The following is a 17,519-nucleotide window of genomic DNA, read 5'->3' as shown; positions in this document are numbered from 1 at the left end:
AAGTGAAGTGAAGTGAAGTGAAGTGAAGTGAAGTGAAGTGAAGTGAATTCGCTCAGTCGTGTCAGACTCTTTGTGACCCCATAGACTGTAGCCTACCAGGCCTCTCTGTCCATGGGATTTTCCAGGCAATAGTACTGGAGTGGGTTGCCATTTCCTTCTCCAGGGGATCTTCCCAACCCAGGGCTCGAACCCAGGTCTCCTGCATTGTAGACAGACGCTTTACCGTTTGAGCCAAAAAGGTAGGAACTATTATGATCGTCACTTCAAAGACAAGAAAACAGGCATGGAGAAGTCAAGTAACTTATTCAAAGTTACACTTATAAGTGGTAGAGGTTCAATTAAAAAGTAGGCAATCTAGCTCCAAAGTCTTGAGCTTTTCCACCAAACTGCACTAACTCTTCAGTTCATTTACCATTGGGGTTGCCAAGATGTCAATTTTGGTTCCATCTCCACATGGTCATATAGCTTGTGAGCCCTTGAAAATTCTTGTTTGACTTAAAATATATTTTTCAATTACAAATTTTGCAAGAAGTTGATTGGCTCATTTTGATTCAGAAGTTGGCACCAGCTACATCTCAAGACAAGGGAAAAAAATAAAATGTGTAAACATGTAAAGCATACAATATGATGTTTTGATATATGTTTCTACATTGTGAAATGACTACTACAATCAAACTAAAATTTGATCTTCTCACATATTTTCTGGTAAGAGAACTTGAAACAAATTCTCTTAACATATTCCTAGTATTCAGTACATTATTATAGTAGCCATAATGTTATATATTAGATCTCTAGAGTTATTAATCATTCAGTTCAGATCAGTTGAGTCACTCAGTCGTGTCTGACTCTTTGCGACCCCATGAATCGCAGCATGCCAGGCCTCTCTGTCCATCACCATCTCCCGGAGTTCACTCAAACTTACGTCCATCGAGTCGGTGATGCCATCCAGTCATCTCATCCTCTGTCGTCCCCTTCTCCTCCTGCCCCCAATCCCTCCCAGCATCAGAGTCTTTTCCAATGAGTCAACTCTTCCCATAAAGTGGCCAAAGTACTGGAGTTTCAGCTTTAGCATCATTTCTTCCAAATAACACCCAAGGCTGATCTCCTTTAGAATGGACTGGTTGGATCTCCTTGCAGTCCAAGGGACTCTCAAGAGTTTTCTCCAACACCAGAGTTCAAAAGCATCAATTCTTCAGCACTCAGCTTTCTTCACAGTCCAATTCTCACATCCACACATGACCACTGGAAAAATCATAGCCTTGACTAGACAGACCTTAGTTGGCAAAGTAATGTCTCTGCTTTTCAATATGCTATCTAGGTTGGTCATAACTTTCCTTGCAAGGAGTAAGCGTCTTTTAATTTCATGGCTGCAGTCACCATCTGCAGTGATTTTGGAGCCCAGAAAATAAAGTCTGACACTATTTCCACTGTTTCCCCATCTATTTCCCATGAAGTAATGGGACCAGATGCCATGATCTTCGTTTTCTGAATGTTGAGTTTTAAGCGAACCTTTTCACTCTCCACTTTCACTTTCATCAAGAGGCTTCTTAGTTCCTCTTCACTTTCTGCCTTAAGGGTGGTGTCATCTGCATATCTCATGTTATTGATATTTCTCCTGGCAATCTTGATTCCAGCTTGTGCTTCTTCTAGCCCAGCGTTTCTCATGATGTACTCTGCATAGAAGTTAAATAAGCAGGGTGACAGTATACAGCCTTGATGTACTCCTTTTCCTATTTGGAACCAGTCTGTTGTTCCATGTCCAGTTCTAATTGTTGCTTCCTGACCTGCATATAGTTTTCTCAAGAGGCAGGTCAGATGGTCTGGTATTCTAATCTCTTTGAGAATTTTCCACAGTTCATTGTGATCCACACAGTCAAAGGCTTTGGCATAGTCAATAAAACAGAAATAGATGTTTTTCTGAAACTCTCTTGCTTTTTCGATGATCCAGCGGATGTTGGCAATGATCTCTGGTTCCTCTGCCTTTTCTAAAACCAGCTAACTAATCATTAAGTAACTGAAATACTGCACTTTTGGACCAACATCTCCTCATTTCCCCCTACTCTCAATACCAAGAAACCATACTTCTATTTTCTGCTTCTATGAGTTTGATTTTTTTAATATGCCACTTATAAGTAGAACATGTAGTATTTGTTTTTCTGCATCTAGGTTATTTCGCTTAGCATAAATCCTCCAGATTCATCCATGTTTCCAGAGGTGGCAGGATTTCCTTGTTTTTATGACTAAATAATATTTCTTTATATATATGCTACATATATATATTACATATTATGTACATGCACAGTATACATTATATATATATATATATATGTTTTATCCACTTATCCTTAGATGGACACTTAAATTGATTCTATAACTTGGCTATTATAAATATTGCTGGAAGGAACAAGAGAGTCCTGATTTCAAGATACTGATTTTGGAATGCTTTGGATATATGAAGATTTTTTTTGAGAAACCTCCATATTGATTTTCATAATGGCTATACTTATTTTCATTCCCACTAAGAATACACAAAGGTTCTTTTTCTCCACATCTCTGCCAATATTTGTTACCTGTTTTCTTTTCAATAAAATATTCTAACACATATGTGATAATATGTCTTCATGGTCTTATATACATTTAGTTGCTCAATCATGTCTGACTCTTTGCGGTCCCATGAACTGTATAGCCTGCCAGGCTCCTCTGTCCATGGAATTCTCCAGGCAAGATCACTAGAGTGGGTAGCCATTCTCTTCTCCAGGGGGTCTTCCTGACCCAGGGATCTAAGCTGGGTCCCCTGCATTGCTGGCAGATTCTTTACCATCTGAACCATGAGGAAAGCCCCTTGATGTACATTGACCTGATGATTAATAATATTGAGCATTGGTATGTTTTCTTTTGAAAAATATCTATTGAGGGACATTGCCCACATTTTAGAAGGTTACCTATTGTTTTGTTCTTCAGTTGTTTGAATTTCTTATTAATTTTGGATGCTAACCTCTTTTTAGATGCATGATTTACAGATAATTTCTCCAATTGCATAGGTTGCCTCATCACTCTGTTGATTCTTCCTTTTGCTGTGCAGATATTTTTAGTTTGATGAACCCCCACTTGTCTATTTTTGTTTTTCTTGACTATACATTTGACATTATATGCAAATACTATTAACCAATATCAAGAAGATTTTTCCTACATTTTCTTCTAGGAAGTTTACAGTTTCAGGTCTACATTTATATCTTTAATCCATTTTGAATTAATACTTATTTATGGAGTGGGATAAGGTCCAGTTTCACAGGTTCTTTCTTATATTTTCTAACTCTTCATAGATGTTCCATGTTTTTTCATTCTTTTTCCAAATTTGATCAGCATCCTTATGACCATTACTTTGAATTCTCTATGAAGTGAATTACTTATCTCTTTTTCATTGTTTTCCTTCCCACCCTCCACCTGTAGGTTTCATTGTGTTCTTTCATTTGGAACATATTTTTCTGTCTCTTCATTTTGTTTTACTTCCCGTGTTTGTTTGTACAGATTAGGCAAAACAGCCACTGCCCCAGGTCTTGAAGCTGTGGCTTTGTGTAGGAGCATCACTTGTGTAGACTGTGGGTGTTATGCAGCTTTGACAGGCCAGCTGGAACTAGAGTTGGTGTGTGCTAGGGGATCCCAGGGCATGTCACACCAGGACTGCTTTGGAGGGATGGCTATAGCTAGTGTATAATATGAGCCTGGGGTGTTCTGGGGCAGCCTGTCAGGCTGGTAGAGTGCCTGGATGGTGTTCCTGACTGCTTCCAAGGTTAAAGAATGCAATAAAAAATACTTTTCTGCACTGCCCCAACCCCAGGGAGAGTTCCAGCTATTTCTCAAATCTGGTTGGCAGATGCTCTGCTGCTAAGTCATTTCAGTCATGTCCGACTCTGTGCGACCCCGTAGATGGCAGCCCACCAGGCTCCCCCATCCCTGGGATTCTCCAGGCAAGAACACTGGAGTGGGTTGCCATTTCCTTCTCCAATGCATGAAAGTGAAAAGTGAAAGGGAAGTCGCTCAGTCGTGTCTGACTCTTCGCTACCCCATGGACCGCAGCCTACCAGGCTCCTCCATCCATGGGATTTTCCAGGCAAGCATACTGGAGTGGGGTGCCATCGCCTTCTCCGGGCAGATGCTCTAGGTTTAGTAAATGGGTTTCCTTAACATGTAGACTAGATGCTCTGTAAACTGCTGAGTTTTTTCTGTACCTCAAGGTAGATGAGTCTGTGTGAAAGTCTCTCAGTGATACCACTTCATACTGCAGGTTGCTGTGACAGCCATGGGGTTACCATCAAGTTTGCGTCTCCATCACTATCCATCTTTATCTCTATGTGATCCCTCCATGGGTTGTTGCATAGAAGATGTTCAATCAACACTGTTTTTCTTCAGGAGAAATTATTTTATATGTAAATGTAGCTTAAAATGTCCATGGGAGGAGATGGGTTCAGGATTTTTCTGCACCAACCCATCTTGATCTGAACCTCCACTATTGGAATCTTAATAGAAACTGCATTGATTTGTAGGTCATTTTAGCTAGTATGAATATTTTAACAATATTAATTCTCCCAATTCATAGACATGAGACATCTTTCTGTTTGTGTGTTCTTCAGTTTGGGATCATGTGTTTCTTAAATCTACACATCCCAGGCTGTGTTTAAAGACTTTTATCCAATCCTACAGTTTTCAGTTTTCTGTAATCTTTTTCACATCATGTCACACAAAGAGATCACAATACTCATGGCACAGTGGGCTAAAATACGAGACCCGTTGCAGTCAGATACTCCATACCCTTCCCAGTGTTCAAATTGATTTATCTCAGGCCTTCTATAAATTCATCATGAGACATCAAGGGTCCACAGTGTACTGCTTAGGGAATTTTTCTCCAAGTATGTGGGAGACATATGAGAGAAAGTATTGCAAATATTCAAATAAAATATGAATTACCTGATTATGAAACATATAGCAAATTTTTTTACAAGACTGTGATATGTCCTGTTTTTACCTTCTACATTATATATATTCCCCATGTAATTTTTTTTAAATAATGAAATTCTATTAATCTTCCCTTTTATGGATTAGAATCTAAAGATTTTTAGTTATTCATCTAAATAATTTAGTATAGGTATATTTTTACTTCATGTTTAAATCTATATTAAATTCAAACATATTCAAAGGTAAGATAAATAATCAGGATCAATTGTGCTTTCTCCCCAAAAATACCAAGCCAAAAATCTTGTCACTGTTTATTGAATAACTCTTTTTTTAACCCCTAATTTTAAATTCCATTTACTTTATGCAGCAAAGTTTACATAAATATAAATTTGTATTTTTGTTTTCACATCTGATTTACTGATCCACCTGTTTACTTTAGCACCAACAGCATTCCTTCCTATACATTTATTGTGGTTTTAAAGCATATTTTGATACCTTGGAAAGCTAGCATTTACTCTTTATAATTTTTTATTTCAAATATTTTCTGACAGTTCTCATGCATTTGTACTTATAAATATTTCATAATTATTTGGGGTAAAGTCCCCAGTTGTTTTTATAGTAAAATATAAGAAAACCCAACACCATTTTTATAGTGGGCACTCCCACAGGAATGTACTATTTATCTCTTCATTTGCACAATTCCTATTTTATTTCCCTCAGTAAAATGTTGAGTTTTCAGTGAAGTACTGTGATAGGGCTCATCAGTTAGGTTTAATCCTAACCATTTTATTTTAATGGATTATCTAACTATAGGCACAGATGATATTGATGTTGGTTTATTATTATGCTAGGCTTAGACTTAAGTGTTATGCTGCTGCTGCTTCTGCTGCTGTTGCTCTTGCTAAGTCGCTTCAGTCGTGTCCAACTCTGTGCGATCCCATAGACTGCAGCCCACCAGGCTCCCCTGTCCCTGGGATTCTCCAGGCAAGAACACTGGAGTGGGTTGCCATTTCCTTCTCCACTGCATGAAAGTGGAAAGTGAAAGTGAAGTCGCTCAGTCATGTCTGACTCTTAGCGACCCCATGGACTGCAGCCTACCAGGCTTCTCCTTCCATGGGATTTTCCAGGCAAAAGTACTGGAGTGGGGTGTCATTGCCTTCTCCAAAGTGTTATGCTAACTGGTGTAAAAGAAATTGAGAAAAATTTTCTTTCTGTATATCTGTGTTTATTTTAAATGGAATATGAACTATTTTCCACATGAAATTATGTTGGCTTATCCTTTGTGGAGAAGGAAATTAGTTATTTGGCAACTTTCTTAATTATTGGCTATTTTGGGATTTTTATCAAAAAGTTTTCTCTATATTTCTAGAAAATATTTCATGTAATTCAGATTTTGAAAAATGTTAGCCTAATTATAAAACACAATCTCTGTATTTATTCTAATTCATCAATAGTTGTTATTATAATTCTTTTCTCACTTATAATTTTCTGATTTTCTAATTTTGTGTATTTTTATTCCATCCACATGCAATTTTTTAATTAGAATAATTAGTGGCATATGTGCTTCATTTGTCTGTTAAAATTTTATTTTAGGACTTAGCTTTATATTTTTAATTAATTTATTTGTAGGACTAACTTATCTTTCTTTTTTCTTTTCTTCCTCCTGTTTTATACAGGTTTTGTTTTATCTTTTAATATGATCTCTTGAATCAATATTATAATTCATTTATATTCATTATCTTTTAGTAGGAAAACTCTTATCCTTATAAAGTTTTCTTTATGTACAGCTTAGCCACAGTGTTTAAGCTTCTATAATGATTTTAAGCATTGCTATCATTTTCTAAATATTCTGAAATCACTGAAATGATTTAGGATTTAAGAATTATTTGGGAGGCTTTTCATTTAGATGAAGTTTTTGTCTTTACTTTTAGAAGTTAATTGAATTTGTGTCACAGAGCAGGACATATTCAATATTTTTTTCTTTTAAGAACTGACAATTTCTTTGTGAATACTTATTATTTTTTAAATATAAATAGCCCATGGAAGCTGATAAACAAAATATATTTTCTGTTGAAGATACAAAGTGTCTTCCCACTGAGGAAGAATTCTTATGAAGCAGAAATGTACTTCTTAGTAATTGAGAGTCTGTTTTTCCTTCCCTCAACACACACTTGCAAGTTGGACAACCCTTCATCAAAGCAGTGACAAAAAGAAAACTCAAAAAGAAAAAAAAAAAAATCTCAGAAAAGTGCTGGAAAGATTTCTATGCATGATTGCAGAGTTTGTTTCTCAGTTTCAGAGAAAAGAATAGACCCATATAGTATACTTAATTACTTTGTTTCAAAATGAAGTTCATTAATTTGCAAAATCCACTCTAAGTTACTAATTTGGCAATTCTTACTACCATACCCTGATGAAAAACAGCCACCATCACACTTTTCTATCTTGGGTGCTGGATGAGGCATTCAGAGCTTTGATTCCATTTTATAAACCCCAGTCAATAAATGAAATCAACATTAGCTGATGTTATTATGCTAAGTTTATATTAGGACTAGTTAACTGAACTGACTCATGGAAAAATTGTCCTTATTTTTTTCCCCCTAGAAATCAACATTTATTTTAAATTAATTGAAGTTCTCAGCATCTTTTTAGATTATTTCAATCACTTTTTAACTAGCTCACATGCTTCTGCCCTTGATTCTCATAGTCTCTTCTTAAAGAGAACTGGAATGATCCTTTCAACTAGACAATTTATATATATATATATATATATATATATTTTAATTTATGCCCGTCTTCAATCTTTGCACTATTTACTACCTCTGCCTAAAATGATTTCCCCTCATATGACTACAAGCTTAACTTCCTGACTTTCTTAATGTCTTTGCACAATTTTTCTCTTTTCTATAAGGCCTAATTTGATCTCTTAATACTATATTCTCTGATGCCAGCATTTCTAACCTTGCTTACTTTGTTCTCCTTTCCCATTTTTCTATAGCACCTTCTGACATATTATATGTATTTATGATTTGTTGGTTTATTCTCACTGCTTAAATGTAAGCAGCAGGTCAGAGATCTTCACCCTGTTTGTTCATCAAGGTATCCCAAGCACTAGACCAACTGCTTCTACATAATTTGCACTCCATACATATTTATTGAGTGTTTGATTAACAGTATGATTTTCAACTCATTTGTGCCTTTTTAAAACACAGTATTAAAAAAAAAGCAATCAAACTTACTACAATAATTTAAAAGTCTAAACACAAACATTTAAACATGCAAAGGAAGAATTAAACAAACACTAGTCTTATGATGACTAGTGAAACATGTCATACATTTATCCACATGGAGGTGAGGGTATAAGGAACAAGGGTGCCTGTGAACCCTATCTGGGTTTGTGCTGAGCATGGAGAAGCCTTAGTACAATGTGATAACCAAGTGTACAATTTTATGGGAATAGGCATTCATGTGCCTGCATTTACAACAAACACATGAAAACACAACAGATCCAACAATTCCTAATCAAGGGCGTGTTTCTATCAATTCAGATTGATGCATGGAAATTTAAAGGAAATTTTTGTTCTGAGGTTTCATAACACCAGTTTCTTCGAGGCACATTGGTAAACAGATTGTTTAAGTCCAATGTGTCAAAATACAGAAAATGATGCATCTGAATGTGTTTATTTTAAAATTAAAAACTGTCCAAAACATTAAAAAGAAACATGAATCAAATACTTGCAAAACATTTTTTTTTCTAATTGCCTGAAATAATAATAGACATTACAATGTTTGCTGTCACTACAATTAGATAGGACTTTTAAGAATTTATTCAATACCCATATTCTCTAAAGCTAATTTTAAATATCAAGCAGTACATACATGTTCAACTCTGTAACTGGTGATTGTGTACTTGTGGCATGTCAGCCAGAAGCAGCAGACACCAGAGTGTCCTACCCCCATTCTTCAAACTTCATGTGATCTGGCCAACTTCCAATGGCCAGGGTCTTTATCTTGATGCCTGGAGAGGTTTTGTTTTTTTGTTTTTGTTTTTTTTTTCCCTACATCTTAGGAAGACTCCTTTGTCTTCACCAGTAGATCATACACCAATGTCTCTCAGGGAGCTAAGTATCCTGTCTCCCTCATCCTTGCAGAGATTTTAATGCCTATGTTTTAGGCATTTGTCAGTTTCCCCACAGGCTTAAAATAATACACCCTTTATCATTCACCATGTTGTCTAAGTACTACTTGCTCATTGCTCTGTAAGTAGTTCCCGAATATCTAAAAAAAGTAATACTCTCACACATATCCTTAAGTTACCAGATAATTAAGCTACAGCCAGCATAAAACACCAAAAAGGGTTGATGATGATACATGGGACATTTCCAAAAGTACTTTTTCTGTCCAAATATGACACATTATGATGAACTGTACACATTTTATTGATGTAATGTACTGGATATCTTCTTTTTTTTTCCACCTAGATATATTTTCATCCTTTTACATCTTATTTTATTTTGCTCCCAGTTTAGATCTCCATGGACTTGCGGACTCCCTTGACGTCTAACTTCTGACAGGTTAGCCAATGGGAGGAACCTACAAGATATTAAGAGTAAAAGGTGAAAGAAGTTAGGGTATTCCTTCTCTTGGTGTTTTTCCCCTTTCGACATCATTATGGATTGGCTGCACTCTCTTCCACAAGGCTACCCTTCTGTCATGCTGTTCTAACCAGCTAATCTTCCCCATTTGATGACCACTCACTCTTGTTCTCCGTTAGATTTAGGTGAAATGGCTTCCTGGGGCTTTCCAGGTGGCTCAGTGGTAAAGAATTGGCCTGCCAATGCAGGAGACATGGACGCGATCCCTGGTAAGAAAGATCGCCTGGAAATGGCAACACATTCCAAGTGTTCTTATCTGGGAGATACCACAGACAGAAGAAACTGGCAGGATGGGCTACTGTCCATGGGGTCACAAAACAGTTGGACACAGACTTAGAGACTAATCAACATCAATATTAATGGTTCACTACTGTTACTAAGCCAGGGTGAAACATTTCTACTGTTGGTTGAGAATGTCATATGGAGATTTCTATGTATTCATATACTCAACTAAGGTATGTAGAAAACTCCATAGGGCATTCTCAACAAAAGGACATGGAAATTGAGGTTGATCTTTTGATTTCCTAAAATGTAGTGGAAAGCACTTTTACATAGGAAAAGAAGGGTTAGCGTCACTGGCAGAAGTTGTCCTGGGATGTGCAGTGTGTTGGCATAGGTTGTCTTGGAGGAAATTACCATTAGGCCTATCATAGAGACAATAGACTTACCATAGAGACTACAGACTCTAGGACTAGGCTGCCTCAGGACAAACTACAGGGAGTGAGCATAGCCCTTTCCATTAGCAGAATATTGGATTACAGATTTATTGAACTTAGCCCTATCCACCAGAGAAAGACCAGCTTTCCTCATAGAAGTCCCTCTCATTAGAAAGCTTGCACAAGCCTCTTAGTCCTATCCATCAGAGGGCAGACAGAATGAAAACCACAATCACAGAAAACTAACCAAAGTGATCACAATGATCACAGTCTTCTATAACTCAGTGAAACTATGACCCATGCCATGTAGGGCTACCTAAAACAGATGAGTCATGGTGGAGAATTCTGACAAAGTGTGGTTCACTGGAAAATGGAATGGCAAACCACTTCAGCATTATTGCCTTGAGAACTCCATCAGCTCATTTCAGTTAAGTTGTTCAGTCGTGTCCAACTCTTTGTGACCCCATGAATTGCAGCACGCCAGGTCTCCCTGTCCATCACCATCTCCCGGAGTTCACTCAAATTCATGTCCATCGAGTCGGTGATGCCATCCAGCCATCTCATCCTCTGTCATCCCCTTCTCCTCCTGCCCCCAATCCCTCCCAGCATCAGAGTCTTTTCCAATGAGTCACCTCTTTGGATGAGGTGGCCAAAGTACTGGAGTTTCAGCTTTAGCATCAGTCCTTCCAAAGAACACCCAGGGCAGATCTTTAGAATGGACTGGTTGGATCTCCTTGCAGTCCAAGGGACTCTCCAGAGTCTTCTCCAACACTACATTTCAAAAGCATCAATTCTCGGTGATCAGCTTTCTTCACAGTCCAACTCTCACATCCATACATGACTATTGGAAAAACCATAGCCTTGACTAGACAGACCTTTGTTGGCAAAGTAATGTCTCTGTTCCCCCATGACACTGAAAGATGAATCCACGGGTCTATAGGTATCCAATATGCTACTAGGGAGGATCTGAAAAAAACAGCTCCAGAAAGAATAAAGAGGCTGAGACAAAGCTGAAACACCAGTTTTGGATGTGTCTGGTGGTGAAAGTAAAGTCCAATGCTGTAAAGAACAATATTGCATAAGAACCTTGAATATTAGGACCATGAATCAAGGTAATAACATGGAAGGGGTCAAACAGGAGAGAGCAAGATTAAACATTGACATTTTAGGAATTCTTGAAATAAAATGGGCAGCAATGGGCAATTAAATTTGGATGACCATTATATATCCTACTGTGAGTAACAATCCCTTACAAGAAATGGAATAGCCCTCATAGTCAACAAAAGAGTCTGAAATGCAGTACTTGGGTGCAGTCTCAAAAATGACAGAATGACCTTGGTTCATTGCCAAGGCAAATCATTCAACATCACAGTAATCCAAATCTATGCCCCAGCAATTAATGCCAAAGAAGCTGAAGTGGAATGGTTCTATGAAGACCTATAAGACCTTCTAGAACTAACACCAAAAAAAAAAAAAAAGTCCTTTCATCATAGGGGACTAGAAAGCAAAAGTAGAAAGTCAAGAGATACCTGAGTAACAGGCAAGTTTGGTTTTACAGTACACAATGAAGCAAGGCAAAGGCTAACAGAGTTTTACCAAAAGAACACACTGGTCATAGCAAATACCCTCTTCCAACAACACAAGAGATGACTGCACATGGGCATCATCAGATGGTCAGTATTGAAATCAGATTGATTTTATTCTTTGCAGTTGAAGATGGAGAAGCTATATATAGACAGCAAAGGCAAGACTGGGTGCTGACTGCCACTCAGATCATGAACTCCCTACTGTGAAATTCAGGCTTACATAGAAGAAATTAAGAAAAACTACTGGGCCATTCAGGTATGACCTAAATAAAATCCCTTATGATTATACAGTACAAGTGACAAACAGATTCAAAGGATTAGATCTGATGGACAGAGTACCTGAAGAACTGTGGACAGAGGTCCATAACATTGTAGAGGAGGTAGTGAACAAAATCATCCCCAAGAAAAAAATCAAGAAGGTGAGGACCTAACAAAAGCAGAAGATATTAAGAAGAGGTGGCAAGAATACACAGAACTACACCAAAAAAGGTTAATGACCCAGATAACCACAATGGTGTTGTCACTCATCTAGAGCCAGACATTCTGGAAAGTGAAGTCAAGAGGGTCTTAGGAAGCATTACTATGAACAAAGTTAGTGGAGGTGATGGAATTCCCACTGAGCTGTGTTAAATCTTGAAAGTTGTTGCTGTTAAAATGCTGAACTCAACATGCCAGCAAATTGGGAGAACTCAGCAGTGGCCACAGGACTGGAAAAGGTCAGTTTTCATTCCAATCCCAAAGAAGGGCAATATCAAAGAATGTTCAAACTACTACACAATTACATTCATTCCACATTCTAGCAAGGTAATGCTCAAAATTCTTAAAGTTAGAATTCAACAATATGTGAACTGAGAAGTTCCATATGTACAAATAGGATTAGAAAAAGCAGAGGGGCCAGTGATCACATCAGTGGGCTCATAGAAAAAGAAGGAAATTCCAGAAAAACATCGACTTCTGCTTCATTGACTATGCTATAGCCTTTGACTATGTGGATCACAACAAACTATGAAAAATCCTTAAAGAGATGGAAAACCATACCAGCTTATCTGTCTCCTAAGAAACCTGTATGTAGGTCAAGAAGCAACAGTTAGAACCAGACATGGAACAACAGATTGGTTCAAATTTGGGAAAAGAATACATCAAGGCTGTATAGTGTCACCCTGCTTATTTAGCTTATATGCAGAGCATATCATGAGAAATGCTGGACTATATGAAGCACAAGCTGGAATCGAGATTGCCAGGAAAAATATCAATAACCTCAGATATGCAGATGACACCACCCTTATGGCAGAAAGCAAAGAGGAGCCAAAGAGCCTCTTGATGAAGATGAAAAAGTACAGTGAAAAAAGCTGGTTTAAAACTGAATATTTAAAAACTAAGATCATGCCATCAAGTCCCATCATTTCATAGCAAATAGATGGGGAAACAATATAAACAGGATAGAATTTTTATTTTCCTGGGCTCCAAAATCATTGTGAACAGCAATGAAATTAAAAGAAACTTTCTCCAAAATCACTGTGGATGGGGACTGCAACCATGAAATTAAAAGATGCTTGCTCCTTAGAAGAAAAGCTATGACAAACCTAGACAACGTATTGAAAAGCAGAGATATCATGCTCACTTCAGCAGCACATATACTAAAAAATTGGAATGATACAGAGAAGTTTAGCATGCCCATTGTGCAAGGATGATATGCAAATTCATGAAGTCTATCATATTTTTAAACATAAAAGCTTTTGCACAATTAAGGAAACTGTAAGCAAGGTGAAAAGGCAGCCTTTAGAATAGGAGAAAATAATAGCCAATGAAACAACTGACAAAGAATTAATCTCCAAAATATACAAGTAGCTCACGTAGCTCCATACCAGAAAAATGAACAACCCAATCAAAAAGTGGGCAAAAGAACTAAACAGACATTTATCCGAAGAAGGCATCAGTTCAGTTCAGTTCAATCACTCAGTCTTGTCTGACTCTTTGTGACCCCCATGAATTGCAGCACGCCAGGCCTCCCTGTCCATCACCATCTCCCGGAGTTCACTCAAACTCACATCCATTGAGTCAGTGATGCCATCGAGCCATCTCATCCTCTGTCGTACCCTTCTCCTCCTGCCCCCAATCTCTCCCAGCATCAGAGTCTTTTCCAATGAGTCACCTCTTTGCATGAGGTGGCCAAAGTACTGGAGTTTCAGCTTTAGCATCAGTCCTTCCAAAGAACACCCAGCACTGATCTCCTTTAGAATGGACTGGTTGGATCTCCTTGCAGTCCAAGGGACTCTCCAGAATCTTCTCCAACACAACAGTTCAAAAGCATCAATTCTTTGGCGCTCAGCTTTCTTCACAGTCCAACTCTCACATCTATACATGACTACTGGAAAAACCATAGCCTTGACTAAATGGACCTTTGTTGGCAAAGTAATGTCTCTGCTTTTGAATATGCTGTCTAGGTTGATCATAGCCTTCATTCCAAGGAGTTAGTGTCTTTTAATTTCATGGCTGCAGTCACCATCTGCAGTGATTTTGGAGCCCAAAAAAATAAAGTCTGACACTTACAGATGGCTAATAAACACATTAAAAGATGCTCCACATCATTCATTATTAGAGAAATGCAAATCAAAAGCACAATGAGCTACCATTCACACCAGTGAGGATGGCCACCATCAAAATGTGTACAAACAAATAAATGCTGGAAGAGGGTGTTGAGAAAACGGAACCCTCTTACGCTGTTGGTGAGAATGCAAACTGGTTCAGCCACTATGGAGAACAGTGCAGAGATTTGCTTAAAAACTGGCAATAGAACTGCCATATGACCCAGCAATCCCACTGCCTGGCATACAAACTGAGGAAACCAGATTGAAAGAGGCACATGTACCCCAATTTTCATTGCAACACTGTTTACAATAACTAGGACATGGAAGCAACCTAGATGTCCAGAGGCAGAAGAATGGATAAGGAAGTTGTGTATATACACACAATGGAATATTCAATTCAGTTCATCTCAGTCGTTCAGTCATGTCCCACTCTTTGCGACCCCATGGACTGCAGCACGCCAGGCCTCCCTGTCCATCACCAACTCCTGGAGTTCACTCAAATTCATGTCCATTGAGTTGGTGATGCCATCCAACTATCTCATCCTCTGTCATCCCCTTCTCATATCACCTTCAATCTTTCCCACCATCAGGGTCTTTTCAAATGAGTCAGTTCTTCGCATCAGGTGGCCAAAGTATTGGAGTTTCAGCTTCAGCATCAGTCCTTCCAATGAATATTTAGTATCTATTTCCTTTAGAAAGGACTGGTTAGCTCTCCTTGCTGTCCAAGGGATTCTCAAAAGTCTTCAACACCACAGTTCAAAAGCATCAATTCTTCAGTGCTCAGCTTTATAGTCCAACTCTCACATCCATACATGACCACTGGAAAACCATAGCTTTGATTAGACAGACCTTTGTTGGGAAAGTAATGTCTCTGCTTTTTAATATGCTGTCTAGGTTGGTCATAGTTTTTCTTCCAAGGAGCAAGCATCTTTTAATTTCATGGCTGCAGTCACCATCTGCAGTGATATTACTCATCTACAAAAAGGAATACATTTCAGTCATTTCTAATGGGATGGGTGAAACTGGAGCCTATTATACAAAGTGAAGTAAGTCAGAAAGAGAAACACAAATACTGTATATTAAAGTATATATATGGAATTTAGAAAGATGGTAACAATGATCCTACATGCAAGGCAGCAAAAGTGACACAGATGTAAAGAACAGACTTTTGGACTCTGTGGAAGAAGGCGAGGGTGGAATGATTTGAGACAATGGAATTGAAACATGTATATTACCATATGTAAAACAAATGACCAATGCAAGTTTGAGCACTCAAAGTCAGTACTCTGGGACAACTCAGAAGGATGAGATGGGAAGGGAGATGGGAAGGGGGTCAAATGGGGGAACAAATGTGCACCTGTGGCTTATTCATGTCAATGTATGGGAAAAATCATCACAATATTATAAATTAATTATCCTCCAATTAAAATTAATTAATTAATTTTAAAAAAAGCAGAAACATCACTTTGCTAACAAAGGTCCGTATAGTCAAGGTATAGTAGTCATAGTATGGATGAGAGAATTGGACCATAAAGAAGTCTGATCACTGAAGAACTGATGCTTGCCAACTGTGGTACTAGAGAAGATTCTTGAGAGTCCTTTGGACAGCATGGAGATCAAACCAGTTAATGCTAAAGGAAATCAACTCTTAATATTCATTGAAAAGATTGATGCTGAAGCTCCAATATTTTGGCCACCTGATGCAAAGAGCTGACTCATTGGGGAAAAATCCTGATGCTGGGGAAGATTGAGGGCAGGAGGAGAAGGGGACGACAGAGGATAAGATGGTTGGATGGCATGACTGACTCAATGGACATGAGTTTGAGCAAATTCTGGGAGATAGTGAAGGAGGGAAGCCTGGTGTGCTATAGTCTACGAGCTCACAAAGAGTTGGAAACGACTGAGCAACTGAACAAAAATAAATGTACCTTAGTTGAGTATGTCATGCAACAGGGCTTTCTGTATTGCTTGGGCTTGTTGTATGATAGAGTTCTTTGTACACTATTGAGATGTTATATGGTATACTGTTTGGATATATTATATGGATATGTTCCCTAATTGAATATCACATGAAAGTTTCTAGGTATGCTGATCAGGCATGTCACATGTAGTTTATTTACATATCAGCAATGGGAAGAATTAGATAGACTGGGCAAAAAAATAAATAAATAAATAAATAAAAAGAGGTTTATTCTATTGTGTTCATACCCAAACCTGAAGTCCTTCCCATTCATCTATATATCATTACACTTCTTAAAAATATCTGTGTCTAGTTTTAGCCTGGGATTAAATATTAATCATTCCATTAGTCACTCTTTCTGTGAAAATGATTGAACAAAATAGGATAGGGCTTTGCTAACACATCTGAGTTTAAAACTTTCAATAATCTTTCATTGTAAAGCTAGGCACCTTTTGAGACACTGCTCCATCTCTGCCACTGGTGTTCTCAATAATTGGTATCTGTTCTGCCTCTAGTGTCCTCTGAGACACTGTTTTCTTTATTTGTTTCCCACTGACATTAAACTTGTATTCACATTTTTCATTTTATCTAAGTGTCCTGTCTACTGATGGTTCTCCATTTAATTTTCAGCTTGATTACGGGTTTTTCTTTCCTGGAGAGACACTATGGAATGGCAGTTAAGACTATTGGTTTAAATTTAAACTCAAATTCTGCCATTTACTCCTTCACGATCTCAGGAAAGTTACTCATTTACCCCAGTTTTCTCATTTGTACATGATAAAACATTTTATCATTGCAGGGATGATATTAATATATACCTCATAGGTATAACAGGGATACTTAGTGATTTAATTCTCATTAAATACTTAAAATATTCCCTGGCCTATCTTAGCTACTTGATAAGTATTAATTATCATTATTCTGCATTATTGAGTAGCATTTTGGGAAGAAAAAGAAAGCTTAGTGGCTATATCACTAGCTTGAGCCACAAAACAAGAAGGCAAACATTAATTTCAAAATTATTATTTTAGGTAAATATAGGGAAAAAACAAATTTTGAACTTGGAAATAAAATGCAAGTACTTATCAGTGCTGTCTGTGAATCTTTATTTCTCACCAATA

General features: G+C 37.7%; 1 non-coding gene across 1 annotated transcript; it reads left to right on the top strand.

The window, feature by feature from the left end:
• The first annotated feature begins 13,463 nt into the window (after positions 1–13,463).
• Positions 13,464–13,572, top strand: LOC120860824. The gene has a single exon (XR_005720439.1). It is a non-coding gene; the product is annotated as a U6 spliceosomal RNA (small nuclear RNA).
• Positions 13,573–17,519: the final 3,947 nt, after the last annotated feature.

The sequence above is a fragment of the Oryx dammah genome, unplaced genomic scaffold (genome assembly GCF_014754425.2).
Source record: "Oryx dammah isolate SB20612 unplaced genomic scaffold, SCBI_Odam_1.1 HiC_scaffold_11203, whole genome shotgun sequence".
In the NCBI taxonomy this organism is placed as follows: domain Eukaryota; kingdom Metazoa; phylum Chordata; class Mammalia; order Artiodactyla; family Bovidae; genus Oryx; species Oryx dammah.
This window is presented reverse-complemented; position numbering and strand designations above follow the sequence as displayed.